General features: G+C 42.1%; 1 protein-coding gene across 4 annotated transcripts in view; it reads right to left on the bottom strand.

The window, feature by feature from the left end:
• Positions 1-16764, bottom strand: part of MGA (MAX dimerization protein MGA) — a 174815-nt gene extending 158051 nt beyond the window's left edge. The window contains exon 1 of one of the 4 annotated variants that reach the window (XM_049104412.1): positions 16654-16764. The gene's annotated coding sequence lies outside the window, so the exon portion shown is untranslated. Of the gene's footprint in view, positions 1-16362; positions 16454-16653 lie in introns of those variants that run through there. The other 3 variants (XM_049104414.1, XM_049104419.1, XM_049104415.1) reach the window with 3 other exon arrangements.
• Between the last annotated feature and the right edge of the window lie 755 nt (positions 16765-17519).

The raw sequence follows: 17519 nt of genomic DNA, 5'->3' as shown, positions 1-17519 counted from the left end.
ATTAAGTACAATTAAAAAATATATGCATTTGGGATCCCTGGGTGACGCAGCGGTTTGGCGCCTGCCTTTGGCCCAGGGCGCGATCCTAGAGACCCAGGATCGAATCCCACATCGGGCTCCCAGTGCATGGAGCCTGCTTCTCCCTCTGCCTGTGTCTCTGCCTCTCTCTCTCTCTCTCTGTGACTGTCATAAATAAATAAAAAAAAATTATTAAAAAAAAATATATATATATGCATTAAATGTAATGTAGTATCCTCAATTTGATTCTGGATCAGAATAAGGACATTAATGGAACTAATGAAATCCAAGCAAAGGGAAAGGAAAGAAGAAAGGAAAGAAAAAAGGGAAGAAGAAAGGAAAGGAAAGGAAAGGGAAGGGAAGGGAAGGAGGGAGTTTACTAAGAATGATGTACCAACATTGATTTCTTAGTTTTGAGAGATGTACCAAAGTAATGTAAGATTTTTTTTAAGATTTTATTTATTCATGAGAGACACACAGAGAGAGGCATAGACATAGATAGAAGGAGCCTAATACAGGACTTGATCCCAGGACCATGACCTGAGTCGAAGGCAGACACAACCACTGAGCCACCTAGGCATCCTAGTAATGTAAGATGTTAACATAAGGGGAAACTGGGTGAGCTATATACAGAAACTCTTCGTATAGTCTTTGCAGCTTTTCTATAAATCTAAAATTACTCCCAAAAACCTATTAAAAAAAAAAAAACACTCAGTAATAAAAGTGCAACCACTGCAGTTCCTCAAAAAAATAAACATAGGGATGCCTGGGTGTCTCGGTGGTTGGGCTTCATGCATGAAGCCTGCTTCTCCCTCTGCCTGTGTCGCTGCCTCTCTCTGTGTCTCTCATGAATAAATAAATGGAATCTTTCAAAATATATAAATAAATAAACATAGAATCATCATGTGATCCAGCAATTCTTCTAGATATATACTCAAAAGAATTGAAAGCAGAGACTCAAAGAGAGGTCTTTACATCCACATTCACAGCATCACTATCCACAATAAACAAAAGGTGGAAGCAATTGAAGTGTTCATCAACAGGTAACAAGTTTTTTTTTAATGTGATATACACACACACAATGGAATATTGTTCAGCATTAAAAAGAAATTCTAGGGATCCCTGGGTGGCGCAGCGGTTTGGCGCCTGCCTTTGGCCCAGGGCGCGATCCTGGAGACCCGGGATCGAATCCCACGTCAGGCTCCCGGAAAAGAAATTCTAACACATGCTATAATATGGATGAACCCTGAAGACATTAGGCTAAACAAAATAAGCCAGTTCCGAAAGGACAGTATTTTTGTAAAATTCCACTTATGTGAGGTACCTAGAGTAGTCCAATTCAGAGACACAAAGTAGAAAGTAGAATGTGGTTGCCAGGGACTGGGGGAAGAGAACAGTAAGCTAGTATTTTATGAGTACAGTTTCAGCTTGGAAAGAGGAAAACACTAGAGATGGATGGTGGTAACTGGCTGCACAACGTGAATGTGTCAAAGATCTGTACACTTCAAAATGGTTACAATGGTGGGCATCTGGGGGACACACCCATTAAGTGTCCAACTCTCAGTTTCGGCTCAGGTCATGATCTCAGAGTCAGGAGACTGAGCTCTGTCCACTGATTGTGGAGTCTGCCTGAGATTCTCTCTCCCTCTCCCTCTGCCCCTCCTGTTTGTGCATTGTTTCCCTAAAATAAATTTTTGAAATATTTTTAAATGGTTGCAATGGTATATGTTATATATTTTTTACTACAATTTTAAAAAATACAGCTAGGGGCACCTGGGTGATTCAGCCAGTTAAGGATGTGCTTTCTGCTCAGGTCACGATCCTGGACTCCAGGGAATGAACCCCCAGCCCCATGTCGGGCTCTCTGCTTCTCCCTCTGCCCCTCACCCTGCTCATGGTCTCCCTCTCTCTCAAATAAATATTTTTTAAAAATATCACAATATAAGCACATTGATAGAGGTTTGAACAGAATATTTTCATCACCAGAAAAAAGATCGAAAACAAATTCTGACTTCCCTGAGACTATTGCATCTAAGGTAGTTTTGAGCAAGACAGTCATACTGGGGAAGGGAATGGGAGGTGGGGGATAGTGAATAAAACAGAAGCACAGGGATCCCTGGGTGGCTCAGCGGTTTAGCGCCTGCCTTTGGCCCAGGGCACGATCCTGGAGTCCTGGGATCGAGTCCCACGTCGGACTCCCGGCATGGAGCCTGCTTCTCCCTCCTCCTGTGTCTCTGCCTCTCTCTATCATGAATAAATAAATAAATAAATCTTAAAAACAAAAACAAAAACAGAAGCACAGTCAAGTATGGCAGTCTAGAACAGGGGTCAGCACACTGCAGCCCCATAAACCATGTTTTGCCATAGGCTTTTGTGAAAAGTGAAAACTTTTTCACATTTTTAATGTGAAAAAGGAAAGTTAAAATTGAAAGTTGAAAAAAAGTTAAAATAGCGGCATCTGGCTAGCTCGGTTGGAAGAGTTTATGACCCTTGATCTCAGGGTCATGAGTTCAAGCCCCACATCAGATGTAAAAATCGCTTAATTTTTTTTTTCCGAGTGTTAGAAACAAAATTTTTTTTTTAAGATTTTATTTATTTATTCATGAGAGACAGAGAGAGAGAGAGAGGCAGAGATACAGGCAGAGGGAGAAGCAGGCTTCATACACGGAGCCCGACACGGGACTCGATCCCGGGTCTCCAGGACCAGGCCCTGGGCTGAAGGCAGCGCTAAACCACTGAGCCACCCGGGCTGCCCACACAATTTTTTAATTAAAATAAAATGGGGATCCCTAGGTGGCTCAGCGGTTGAGCACCTGCCTTCAGCCCAGGGAGTGATCCTGGAGTCCCAGGATCGAGTCCCACATCAGGCTCCCAGCATGGAGCCTGCTTCTCCCTCTGCCTGTGTCTCTGCCTCTCTCTCTCATGAATAAATAAAATCTGTTTAAAAAATTAAAATTAAATCTTATGACATACAAGAATTATATGAAATTCCAACTTCAATGTCCATAGTTTCCCTAGAACACAGCCATAATCGTTTGTTTACATAATGTCTATTGTTGCTTTCACGCTACCACAACAGAGCTGAATAGTTATGACAGACATAATAAAGCCCACAAAACTGGGATCCTTGGGTGGCGCAGCGGTTTGGCGCCTGCCTTTGGCCCAGGGCGCGATCCTGGAGACCCGGGATCGAATCCCACATCGGGCTTCCGGTGCATGGAACCTGCTTCTCCCTCTGCCTATGTCTCTGCCTCTCTCTTTCTCTCTCTGTGACTATCATAAATAAATAAAAATTTTAAAAAAAATTTAAAAAAAAATTAAATAAAAATAAAGCCCACAAAACTTAAAATATTTACTTTCTTGCCCTTTACAGAAAAAGTCTGCCAATCCCCATCTAGAGGCCTGAAAGTAGTATGTTTAGTATGCATAAATCAATGATATATATGAGGGAGACACATGGCAAATGAAATAAATCATAAGGTAGTGGGCTTTAAGTCCTAAGCTAAAGAATCTGAACTTGTCTCAACTTGATTCCATTAACTATGAGAAGCCACTGTAGAACTGTGTAGAAAAGTAACTTGATCAGATAAACCTTATGCAAAGACAATTATCCACTTGCTTTTAAAGTTATCTGAGCTATTCATTTACTAAAAAAACAAAACAAAACAAAAAAACACTTTGCACTAAAAAAAAGGGGGGCCTTAAAAAATAAAACAAAAATTTAAACTTAAAAATAGCCTAGAAGCATATCAATAAGGTTAACAGGGATAGCATATTAAAACTTTTTATCTCTGGGGGCACCTGGCTGGCTCAGAGAGTGGAATATGCAACTCTTAATCTCAGGGTTGTAGGTTGAACCCCATGTTGGGTCTAGAGATTATTTAAAAATAAAATCTTAAGGGGGCAGCCCAGGTAGCTCAGCAGTTTCGCACCACCTTCAGCCTAGGGCATGATCCTGGAGACCCAGGATTGAGTCCTGCATCGGGCTTCCTGCATGGAGCCTGTTTCCCCCTCTGCCTGTATCTCTGCCTCTCTCTGCCTCTCTGTGTCTCTCTCATGAATAAATAAAAATCATAAAAAATAAAAATGAAAATGAAAATAAAAATAAAACAAAATAAATAAAATAAAATAAAATAAAATAAAATAAAATAAAATAAATCTTAAGGGGATCTTGGGTGGTTCAGATGGTTAAGTATCTGCCTTCGGCTCAGGTCGTGATCCCAGAGTCCTGAGATCAAGTCCCACATCAGGCCCCCTGTCCAGTGGGGAGCCTGCTTCTCCCTCTCCCGGCCCCTCTGCCCCCTGCTTGTTCTCTCTCTTGCTATCTCTTAAATAAATAAACAAAATCTTTAAAAATAAAATAAAACCTTAAAAAAACTTTTATCTTCTTCTTTGTGCTTATCCATATTTTTCAAATCCTAAATTTGAATTATAAAGCTGCTTTTATAAACCAAATACAAAATTCAGTATTTTTAAACTCATTCATATGTACACATTTGTTTTGTATGTTCTGTAACTCTTCTCCCCTACCCTTAAGTAGAAATGTCTAGGAAAACCCAGACATAGCAAAACTATGAAAGTATCCCTCTGTCACACTTGCAAAGGATAAATGACATACTACCTTTTCAAATTACAGATTTGCTTCATAAACATGGAAGAATAAAATGTTTGAACCCAAGTATTGGCAGGGCACTCACTTCCTACATACGGCTTTCATCACATCTATCAAATAGCCAAATCATATCTTAACGAAACTAAAAATGTTAAAAGATAGGAGAAAACACAGAGGTTGAAAATCAAGTCAAAATGTTGAAAATTGGGCAGCCAGGGTGGCTCAGCGGTTTAGCGCCGCCTTCAGCCCAGGATGTGACCCTGGAGACCTGGGATCAAGTCCCACGTTGGGCTCCCTGCATGGAGCCTGCTTCTCCCTCTGCCTGTGTCTCTCTGTCTCTCATGAATAAATAAAACCTTTAAAAAAATAAAGATTTTATTTATTTATTCATGAGAAACACACAAAGAGAGAAAGGCAGAGACACAGGCAGAGGGAGAAGCAGGCTCTACCCAGGGAGCCCTATGTGGGACTCAATCCCGGGTCTCCAGGATCATGCCCTGGGCCAAAGGCAGGCACCAAACTGCTGAGCCATCCAGGGATCCCAATAAATAAAATCTTTTTAAAAAATGTTGAAAACTGATGCAAGATAAGACTTCATATAACCCTGAGAATAGAATTACGTGTTTAAAGAAATGCAAAGTCCTTGATTTATACCACACAGTACTTTGCACTTAATGATACACTACCTGTTAAGATTAAATTTTTTTAAGTTGTTTCAGTTCTTCCACTAAATTGTCTGAGATTCGTGTGCAAAGAACCATGTCTTTTATTCCTTTGTATGTCCCCCCACAGCACCTCATACAGTGCCCATATATGGTAGGTACTCAATACATGCTTACGATTGAATGACAAAATAATAAACCCTACTTTGAGCTCACAGACTGAAACCCTCAACCTACAATTCACATCATTAAGCCTCCCTCTACCCAACAGTTCAAAGAACATTCCTGGGGCGAATACTGCTGATTCTACTGGATTTATTACATTAGGTTTCTTCTCCAGCAAAGAGCTCAAAGTACACATCTAATGTTAAAATAGAATTCCTGACTACTGAGAAGGTGGGTGGAAAAGTAGGCAAGTGAAGGAAGAATCTTATAATAGCTTGCCTCCAAAGAAATGAGTATTCAGCCCTAGAGATTAAAACATTCCTAAAATGTCTTTGAACTAAGACCCCTGACATCATTTCATTAAACTTTGTACTAGCTAAATTCTATCACAATGAAAATCACTGAAAAGAAAAATTCACTATTAAAAAAAATCTAAAAAAAAAAAAAAAAAAAAAAAATCCTAAAAATCTCGGCTAACAATTCATATGACTGTGTATTATAAGATCTAGTTGTGGGGGATCCCTGGGTGGCGCAGCGGTTTAGCGCCTGCCTTTGGCCCAGGGCGCGATCCTGGAGACCCGGGATCGAATCCCACGTCGGGCTCCCGGTGCATAGAGCCTGCTTCTCCCTCTGCCTGTGTCTCTGCCTCTCTCTCTCTCTCTCTCTGTGACTATCATAAATAAATAAATAATTAAAAAAAAAAAAAAAAGATCTAGTTGTGGGATCCCTGGGTGGCGCAGCGGTTTGGCACCTGCCTTTGGCCCAGGGCGCGATCCTGGAGACCCGGGATCGAATCCCACGTCGGGCTCCCGGTGCATGGAGCCTGCTTCTCCCTCTGCCTGTGTCTCTGCCTCTCTCTCTCTCTCTCTCTCTGTGACTATCATAAATAAAAACAAAAAAAAACAACAACAACAAAAAGATCTAGTTGTAATTATCTACTCTGCCAAAATAAAACATCTAAACTTTTTCAAAGCATTATGATTGAACATCTATACGTGCTTAGTACTAGAGAAACAAATGCATAAAAAAGTCAAAATATCAACTGATTTTGTATTCTGCTATAAATTAAAGTACTACCAACAGAGCTGAGGAAGTACCATGCAGTGAGGAGCCAACTCCTATCTGTGGAAATTTGGGGAAATTACATACCAAATCTAAGCTGGACACTGAAGACTTGAGTAGGAGTTTGAGGCAAAGAGCAAGGAGAGGGGGAGAAAGTATTCCTGGCAAATGCAGAGTTATACACAAGCAGCACATGTTGGGCATGACAGAGGAGAAAGAGGTAGGGTAGAGTTAAGACAATGATGGGTCTGGTATGAAAGCTATGAAAGTTGGAATTTATGTCCCCAGGTAATGGACACAGCAGAAATCTTGAGGCAGGCAGTGACAAAAACCTGAAGAATCAGTTCAGAAAGAGCCTAGGTCATATTAAAATTATCACAAAGGCATGATTTGATATTACAACATATACACGTAGCTCTGTAAATACTGCACTGATGCAGATACAAAAAGATATCTAAGTATAATCTGTCCATGCCTTCACCTGAGTCTCAGGGCTCAGTCACTGACCCTCTTTACTTCCTGCCTGATCTTACCAGACTTGTGTTTTTAAAACACTATGTGTTGATGATATCCCAGATGTATATTCACAGCCCTGACTCTGAACTCCAGACTTACACAGTCAACTGCTTACTCAATGGTTATTCCTAGATACCTACTTGTATCTTAAACTCAACAATATCCAATAAAACTCTTCATTTTAGGGGTGCCCGGTTGGCTCAGCGTTAAAGTTAAGCATCTGACTCTTGATTTCAGTTCAGGTCATGATCTTAGGGTCATTGAGATGGAGGCCCAAGCCCCTCACCATACACTAAGTGGAGAGTTGGCTTGAGATTCTCTCCCTCTGCCCCTCCTCCACTCTCTAAAAATAAATAAATAAATCTTTAAGGTAAGTTAAAAAAATAAACTCTTCATTTTAAATCCCAAACCAGTTCCTTCCAGTCTCTATCTCTGTATGTGGCACCAGTTTCTCTAGCTAAAAACCTTGTTACAGGGATCCCTGGGTGGCGCAGCGGTTTGGCGCCTGCCTTTGGCCCAGGGCGCGATCCTGGAGACCCGGGATCGAATCCCACGTCGGGCTCCTGGTGCATGGAGCCTGCTTCTCCCTCTGCCTGTGTCTCTGCGCCTCTCTCTCTCTCTCTGTGGCTATCATAAATAAATAAAAAATTAAAAAAAAATATTTAAAAAAAAAGATTTAAAAAAAAAAAAAAAACAAACCTTGTTACATCTGTGATTCCCTCTTTCTAACTAAACTACCAGCAAACTCTATTGGTTCTACCTTCAAAATATACCCTGAATTGGATCCCTTCTCATTGCCTCTATCACTGCCTCCCAGATACTCCCAGAAGCATACTTCTGCTTACCATTCCACTGACTTCTAAGTGGTTTCCTACAGTCCCTCTTGTCTCTCCAAGAGTTATCTTTTTAAAAACAAAAATTTGGGGCACCTGGGTGGCTCAGTGGTTGAGCATCTGCCTTTGGCTCAGGTCCTGAACCTGGGATCCTGGGATTGAGTACCACATCAGGTTTCCCGAAGGGAGCCTGCTTCTCTCTCTGCCTATGTCTCTGCTTCTCTCTGTCTCTCATGAATAAATAAAATCTTTTTAAAAAATTTTTAAACTAAAAAATAAAACATAAATTTGACTATCATTTTTCTTCATTTAAAAAACTGTCCAGGGCAGCCCCGGTGGCGCAGCAGTTTAGCGCCGCCTGCAGCCCAGGGCATGATCCTGGAGACCTGGATCGAGTCCCACGTCAGGCTCTCTGTATGATGCCTACTTCTCCCTCTGCCTGTGTCTCTGCCTCTCTCTCTCTCTCTCTCTGAATAAATAAATAATCTTTAAAAAATTTTTTAAATAAATAAATAAATAAAAATTAAAAACTGTCCAATGAATCCCATCACACTTAGAATAAAATCCAAAGCACTTCTCGTCTACCAGACTCTACCATCTGACATTACAAACTACCCAGTATCATTTCCTAACATTGTATCCCACCACTACCACTTCCAATTATCACCCCAGCAATCTCCAAACTATATAGCATGTTATCTTTTTTACATGTCCTTGAAAATTGCAAACTGATTCTCACCCCAGAGTCTTTGCATTAGTACTCTCTCTCACCACTTGAAATGCTCCACATTGGCATAGCATGCCCTTTATCATTCATATCTCTTTATGCTCAAGGGCTACCTCAGAGAAGCCTTACCTGACAATCTACCTAAAACAATCACCATGGAACGCCTGGGTGGCTTAACAGTTGAGCACGTCTGCCTTTGACTCAGAGCGTGATCCTGGAGTACTGAGATCAGGTCCCACACTGGGCTCCCTGCATGGAGTCTGCTTCTCCCTCTGCCTGTGTCTCTGCCTCTTTCTGTTTCTCTCACGAATAAATAAAATCCTAAAAGAGCCATCAAACCCACCATCATCACTCACTATCCTCTTATATTGTTTTCTTCACAGCACTGTGATGATACCGGAAATCATATTATTAGTTTATTGTATGTTTACCAAAGTATAAATTCCATGAGAGCAGGGACTTTGTCTTATTCACTGTTCAATCCCTAGACCTAGGTATGATACCTGGCATTCAATAGAGCTTATTAATTTTTTTAAGATTTTATTTATTCATGATAAATAAAATCATGATCTCTCTGTCCCTCACATAAATAAAATCTTCAAAAAAAAAAAAAAAGAAAGAAAGCAAAGCAAAGCAAAGCAAAGCAAGCTCATTTGGGCACAGTCCTGAAGGCCAACCTTTTTGGAGGCATTTGCCATGCAAGGGAATTTTGCTGGAAAAAGTAGCAGTTGAAGCCAAACAGCTAAATTATGCCATCAGGAAGTGTGTCAGAGTCCAGCTGATCAAGAATGGCAGAAAAAAAAAAATCAATCTTTGTACTCAATGATGGTTGTCTGGAGGAAAATGATGAGATTCTTGTTGTTGAATTTAGTTGTAAAGATCACACTGTCAGGGCAGCTCTGGTGGCACAGTGGTTTAGCGCCGCCTGCAGCCCAAGGTGTGATCCTGGAGACCTGGATTGAGTCTCACATCAGGCTCCCTGCATGGAGCCTGCTTCTCCCTCTGCCTGTGCCTTTGCCTCTCTCTCTCTCTCTCTCTCTCTCTCTCTCTCTCTATCATGAATAAATAAAATAAATCTTAAAAAAAAAAAATCACACTGTCAGTGACATTCCTGGAGTTCACTTCAAGGTTGTTCAAAGTAGCCAACATCTCCCTTTTGGCCTTAAATAAGGGCAAGAAGGAAAGCCCAAGATAGTAAGTTTTGATGGTGAAAATTCGACAGTAATAAATTTTCATATGCTAAAAAAGAGTCTGAGAAACTATTATAACCAAGAAGATCCCAAGGGGACATAATTATCAAAAGTATTGTGGCTATGTAACAGTTCTGAAAGGCAAAGCTTCATATGAACTCTCTGGAGATACCTCGGAAGATCAAGCAACCAGCTTTGTTTGCAATGAAGCTACAGCCATCCTGATAATACATCCCTTGTTTGTTTTTACTTTTTCCTGACCTAACTTCCTTTTCCCCCCTCATACCTTCTTCCCTGGAATTTTATCCATTAATAGAGCATTAGTATAGCAGCATTATCTACAATAGCCAAATCATGGAAATAGCCCAAGAGTTCATCAATTGATGAGTGGATAAAGAACATGTGGTATACACAACAGAATATTTGTCATAAAAAAAAAGAATGAAATCTTGCCATTTGCAACAACATGGATAGAGCTAGGGAGTAGAATACTAAGTGGAATAAGCCAGAGAAAGACAAATACCATATGATTTCACTCATATGTGGAATTTAAGAAACCACAAATGAGGAGCACCTGGCTGGCTCAGTCTGTGGAACATGCTACTCTTGATCTCAGAGTTGTGAGTTCGAACCCCACACTGGATATAGAGAGTACTTACGTAATTTTTTTTTTTTTTTTGGCGGGGGGGAATCCCTGGGTGGCCCAATGGTTTAGCGCCTGCCTTCGGCCCAGGGCATGATCCTGGAGTCCCGGGATCGAGTCCCACACTGGACTCCCTGCATGGAGCCTGCTTCTCCCTCTGCCTGTGTCTCTGCCTCTCTCTCTGTCTCTCACGAATAAATAAATAGAATCTTTAAAAAATAGTAATACTTTTTTTAATAAGAAAAGGGGCAAAAAAAAAAAGGGGGGGACAAACCAAGAAACAAACTCAACTATAAAGAAAAACCTGAGGGATATGGAAGGTAGGTAGGGGGATGGGAATAGGTTATGGGGATTAAGGAATCCACTTGTTTAAAAAAAAAAAGTGCATTTGTTGTAATGAGCTCCGGGTGATGTATGGAAGTATTAAATCATTATATTATACACTTGAAACTAATATTTAAGATTTTACTTATTTTTTTGAGAGAGAGCCTGGGGTGGGGGAAAGAAAGGGAGAAGCAGACTCCCCACCAAGCAGGGAGCCCAACGTAGGCCTTGATTTCAGGCTCTACCCCAGGACCCTGAGATCATGACCCAAGCTGAAAGCAGCCCCTTAACAAACCAAGCCACCCAAGTACCCCTAAGGTTTTAAGTAATCTCTACTTCCGGTGTGGGGCTCAAACTCACAACCCAAGATCAAGAATCATATGAGCCAGCCAGGTACCCCAACTAACTGTAATTAAAACAAAACTTTTTAAAAATTGGGATGCCTGGGTAACTCAGCAGTTGAGCATCTGCCTTTAACTCAGAGCATGATCAAAGAGTCCCGGGATAGAGTCCCACATCAGGCTCCTGCCAAGAGCCTGCTACTCCCTCTGCCTGTGTCTTTGCCTCTTTCTCTGTTTCTCATAAATAAATAAATGAATAAACTCCCTTTTTTTTTAATTTAAAAATGTTTTAAAGGGCAGCCCCGGTGGCACAGCGGTTTGGCGCCGCCTGCAGCCTGGGGTGTGATCCTGGAGACCCGGGATCAAGTCCAACATCGGGCTCCCTGCATGGAGCCTACTTCTCCCTCTCTCTCTGCCTGTGTCTCTGCCTCTCTGTGTGTCTATGAATGAATGAATGAATAAATAAATAAATCTAAAAAAGTTTAGATTTTTTTTGGCGGGGGGAGCGGGGAATCCCTGGGTGGCCCAATGGTTTAGCGCCTGCCTTCGGCCCAGGGCGAAAGTTTAAAAACTTTTAAAAAATAAAATAAAGCATTAGTACATTTAAAACAAAACAGGGATCCCCGGGTGGCGCAGCGGTTTGGCGCCTGCCTTTGGCCCAGGGCGCGATCCTGGAGACCCGGGATCGAATCCCACATCAGGCTCCCTGCATGGAGCCTGCTTCTCCCTCTGCCTGTGTCTCTGCCTCTCTCTCTCTCTCTCTCTCTGTAACTATGATGAATAAATAAATAAAATCTAAAAAAAAAAAAGTATTGCTATCCTGGATGGAATACTGGAACAGGAAAAGGACATCAGATAAAAACTAAAGAAACCTGATTATACTATGGACTTTAGTTAAAAATTATGTATTAGGGGACGCCTGGGTGGCTCAGCGGTTGAGCATCTATCTGCCTTTGGCCCAGGGCGTGACCCTGGAGTCCTGGGATTGAGTCTCACATCGGGCTCCCTGCGAGGAGCCTCCTTCTCCCCCTGCCTATGTCTCTGCCTCTCTGTCTCTCATGAATAAATAAATAAAATCTTAAAAAAAAAAAAAATGAGGTATTAGTATTTATTGGTTCATTCTTTACAGTACATATATCATACAAACATATGAACACAGAAAACTAGGTGTTGGGTGTATGGAAACTCTATATTACCTTTGCAGTTTTTCTCTAAATCTAAAACTGTTCTAAAAAAAAATGTTTATGGGGCACCCGGTGGCTCAATCGGTTAAGAATTTGCCTTCAGGGATCCCTGGGTGGCGCAGGGGTTTGGCGCCTGCCTTTGGCCCAGGGCGCGATCCTGGAGACCCGGGATCGAATCCCACATCGGGCTTCCGGTGCATGGAGCCTGCTTCTCCCTCTGCCTGTGTCTCTGCCTCTCTCTCTTTCTCTCTCTGTGACTATCATAAATAAATAAACATTTAAAAAAAAAAAAAAAAGAATTTGCCTTCAGTTCAGGTCATGACCCCAGCGTCCTAGGATTGAGCCCCACATCAGACTCCTTGCTTCTCCCTCTGCCTGACGCTACTCTTACTGTCAAATAAATAAATAAAATATTTTTTAAATGTTTGTTTTTTAATTAAATTCATCCAAAACCTTGGGACACCTGGGTGGCTCGGGTGGCTCGGCGGTTAAAGCATCTGCCTTCAGCCCAGGGCGTGATCCTGCAGACCTGGGATCGAGTCCCACATTGGGCTCCCTGCATGGAGCCTGCTTCTCTCCCTCTGCCTATGTTTCTGCCTCTCTGTGTACCTCTCATGAATAAATAAAATCTTAAAAAAAAAAAACTCTACCACTCAAATAAAATCACCATTAGTTTACATCTGATGTATACCATTTTAAACTTTTATGTAAATTTTAGACTTTTAGACACATATAGGTACACTCCTACAAAAATGCAATCTTCCTACACATTTTGCTTGACATGCTTTCCAAGTAATTAGAAATCTATGTCTACTAGCTACAAGGTATTACCCTTCCTCTATAAAAGTACCATATTTATTTAACCAACCATCTATTACTTAACATGTAAATGTTTCCAAGTTTTAGCTATTATTTTTAAGATTTTATTTATTTACTTAGAGAGCATGAGCTGAGGGAGAGGCAGACGGAGGAGAGGCAGACTCCGTGCTGAGCAGGGAGCTCAGTGTGGGGCTTGACCTCAAGACCCTGGGATCGTGACCTGAGCTGAAGGCATACACTTACAGGACTGAACCCCCAGGTACCCCTCAAGTCTTAGCTATTATAAAAAATACTACAAAAACAACTCTTAAACATCTTTAGGAACTTACAAATTAGTGCCTTAACCAAGAAGAAAAGCTGCGGAGTCCAGCATACAGGTTGGAATGCTTTCAATAAGTACAGCCAAAATATCCTTCAAAATAGATGTTCACATGTTACTATATCCTAACAACAGTGTATGAGTGTGCCAATTTCCTCACTCCTGTGACAATACAATATTAACACTTATTATGTATATGAAAATCTGCCCAACTGGGGGGAAAAAGTTGTTTTGTGTTACTTTGTTACTTGTAAGTGCTTTATTGGTTATTTCTATTTCTTTATGTATGTGATCTACCTATCTATATCTTTTGCCCATCTACTAGATATTAAAGTCATTAAACTTATAAATCCAACACATGGTGCAAATTTTTTCCCTCCACATTGCTCATTGGCATTGCTGGCATTGCTCATCACTGGATACCTACACCTGAAAAACTGCCTGGCACATAGTAAGCACTCAACAAATATGTTAAATACTTAGCAAATAAATCTCTTTTAATGATGTTTTTGCCAACTACAAGGTTATTTTATGCAATTTTTCAAACAACATCTGCCTTTATGGATTCTGCCTTTACAATCATGCTTAGAACAGCTCATCCCATTTCAAGACAGGAAAAATATTTACCCAATTTTTTAAAGTAGCTATTTTCTGACTTCACTTTTTTTTTTTTTTTTTTTTTTTTACAGATTTTATTTTTGGGGATCCCTGGGTGGCCCAGCGTTTTGGCACCCGCCTTCAGCCCAGGGTGTGATCCTGGAGTCGCAGGATCAAGTCCCACATCAGGCTCCCTGCATGGAGCCTGCTTTTCCCTCTGCCTGTGTCTCTGCCCCTCTCTCTCTCTCTCTCTCTCTGTCTCTCTCTCTCTCATGAATAAATAAAATATTTTTTAAATAAAATAAATAAAAAATAAAGATTTTATTTTGAGTAACCTCTACACCCAACGTGGGGTTCGAATCAAGAGTTGCATGCCCTACCAAATGATCCAGCCAGGCACCCACTGACTTCACATTTATATTTAACTATTTACTTAGATTTTATTTTACTTACATTTTAAGGTAGGACTCCATTTTATTATTATTTTTCAAATGGTTAGCCAGTTGTTCCAACACAATTTTGAAATTCTCTCTCCAATAATGTGAAATTCCACCTTTATAATGCTAAATAGCTTTATATACTTCTAAATTTACTGTTTTGTACCACTGCTGTCTATTCCAAAGTTACTACTCATTATTTTATCATAGTTTTACTTGTATACTCACTAATGCAAGTCCCCACACACACATACTCTACTCTTTCAAAAGTTTTCTTACATTACAGATTCATTCTTCCAAATGAACTATGGGATCATTCTGTCAAATTTTCAAAATGCGTTATGGTTGGAATTCTGTGAAATGATCAGCCACACAAGCTAATGCAAGTTACTTAACCTGTCTCTATTTTCTTTGTTGGTAAAAGAAAAGTAATAATACTTACCTCAAAGGCTTAACAAAACTAAATGAATTAAGACATGTAAAATATTAACCGAGAAAGATTTTAACTATCATAATTGTTCAGAAGTGGTAACTTGTTATAATGCTTACTCAAAAAATGTGCACCCACAAAATTCAAAGGCCCTTTAAGATAAATCAAAGGGAAGCACAAAACGTAAGCAGTGATAGGAAAAATACATAATTAATGCCTGCTCATTTCACTAAAGTCCTAACCCTTGACAAAATGAAGTGTTGGAGCTGGGAACAGAAACCTATGAAAAACATCAAAGATTGGTGGCAAGGAAACCTCAAAAATTTTACAAATACTGGCCCACCCAGTGGAGAAGACAACTTCTAGGAACTTTTAGTCCTAGCCTTACCAAGCATCAGCAAGTCTCTTCTAATTACTTGTTCTCCTAGCTCCACAGTTAATAGACTGTACTAATTTCTTGATTTTTTTTTTCCAGGAAACACATAGAGCCTAGCCCTCTAAAAGTATACTTTTCAAATGACAGAGGGAGAAGGCACAGAGTATAAACGCAATCGATAAATATGGACAGACATGCCCAGATTTTAAGAAATTACCTCCAGGTTTCCCACATCGCTAATGATGGGGAGACACAGTGTGGGTTTTTGTTTTTTGGTTTTTTTTCTTGTGGAGAAACGGAATGGTCTCACTTCATTCTTTATTCTTTTGTTATCTGCATGACATTGGGATTAGGTAGAGGTCACCTGCCATAAAGAAGCCTTAAAAAAATCTTCCACAGAACTAACACAAATGAGAAAATGGAGGCCAGGAGCGGCAACAGGGCTTGCTCATTACAAAAGTAGCCAAGGGCCTAGACCCCAGGTCCTCTAATTCCCAGACCACAGCTCATTACACCACATCACACAGCCTCTCGCCGACGACTGCCACGCTTCGAGGTGGGAGGAGCAAAAGCAGAGGGATCACGCCGCAGCAAGGACACTAGAGAAAACCACAGGTCGGCGCAGTAGACGGCACGTGACTGGCCACGCCTCTGCCTGCCGTCCTCCCCCTTCCCCGCGCCAGCAGCACGCGCTGCCAACCTCGTCATGTGACCTTCACGCGGCCCCAGCGCTCCCCCTGCTAGGCGACTCTTTCCAGCAGCCATTTTGCCGAGAACTTGTCGTCCGTGCTCACGGCAGGGCAGGACGCCACGAAAACCCGTGGCCAGATTTTACAGGCCGCACACGCGCTTCGAAAGAGCGCTCAGACCGTGACGGCTGAGCCGAACCTCACTGAACACGTCGCACCCCGGGGCGCCGGGGAAAGCTGTGGGTGCGCCTCAGCCTGCGATTGGCTGTGGCGTCCACGTGACGCCGCTGCCCCCCCATTTCCCCCTTCCCCCCCAAAAAAAACACCCAAACATACTCTTAACACCTCGCGCCAAGTACAAGCCACGGGGCGCGTGGGGACTAACGGGGCGCATGGCAACCAAGGCGCCTGCGCGTACCTGCCAAGGCCGACCGGAACGGGCCCACGCACCGCTCGGCTCACCGTCCCGGAATCCTCGCGCTGCCGGACCACCCGGCTAGTCATTGGCTGCCAGCTTTGGTCACGTGTTCAGCTCAGGCCCGCCCCTAACCGCTAATCACCTGGCACCGTGCTCGAAGCGGCGCCGAAAGTCGTTCGCACGCGGAAAGGGAGGGTAGTTAGAGGACCTCCTTTTTTGCCTCCTTAGGGTTACATTCCTAAAGGGGAAACGAGAAAGCCGGGTCTCAAAACTAAGGAAGCTCACACCTACCGGTTTAACTTCGCGTGCCTCTCCGGGAGCCGGGAACCATCGCCCTTGGGCGCTCCCCGATGCACGCCGGGATACGTCTGGCGCCCCTCAGTGGGCTGCAGAGCATGCCGGGAAAAGCACCTCTCCCGGTTTCCTGGCTCTCACCTCCGGGGTGTTCCTTTCATGTCCCCTTGAAAGCCCGGTTCTTGGGCTGGGAATGAGGCGGTTTGAATAATTATGGGAGTGTGACTGGGTGTAACTGGCACTTTGAGTGCCCCTTCCCCCACTTGTTACTCCGTGTGGTCTTGGGGAAACCGCTCAACCTTTCTTCGTGGAGCGTGCATTTAGAGCCTGCTGAGTGCCTTTGTGAACATTGCAGAAAAATAGCAAGAGCATTTGCCTACAATGAAACTATTAGCCTTTCATGGTTAGTGGGAAAGAGTACTAATTTAAATACGGCTTAACTACAAACCCCACTAGGAAGTGGAAATAATACTCGGCGTTTCTCTTAGAAGACCAGACTTTTTATGGTAACCTCACGGCTATTGTTGGGGAAGGGGGGGGGGGGTGGAAGAAGCAGGAGGCATTTTAAAGGGTACAAAGATGTGGCTCTATTACATTTTCTGGTTCAACTTGCCCTAGGTATGGTATATTAGAACCGAGAAAAAACACCTATCTGCTAACGCTGAGAAAAGGTGGTCTTAGGTCAGAATGAGTTAATTTTGTAGTATTCATAGATCGACCTCCAGGCCAAACCCTCATATTTTGCTCTCCTGAAGCCACCAATTAGAATAATTCATATCTCTTTTTGCTTTGAACTCCATTCCTCAGCTATTCTGACTTCAAAGCTATTTTTTCAGTTAACAAAAGGACGATTAAGCTTGGGG

This window comes from Canis lupus, chromosome 30 (assembly GCF_003254725.2).
Source record: "Canis lupus dingo isolate Sandy chromosome 30, ASM325472v2, whole genome shotgun sequence".
NCBI classification, from domain to species: domain Eukaryota; kingdom Metazoa; phylum Chordata; class Mammalia; order Carnivora; family Canidae; genus Canis; species Canis lupus.
Note: the sequence above shows the minus strand (reverse complement) of the source record. Positions and strands in the feature narration are given on the sequence as shown.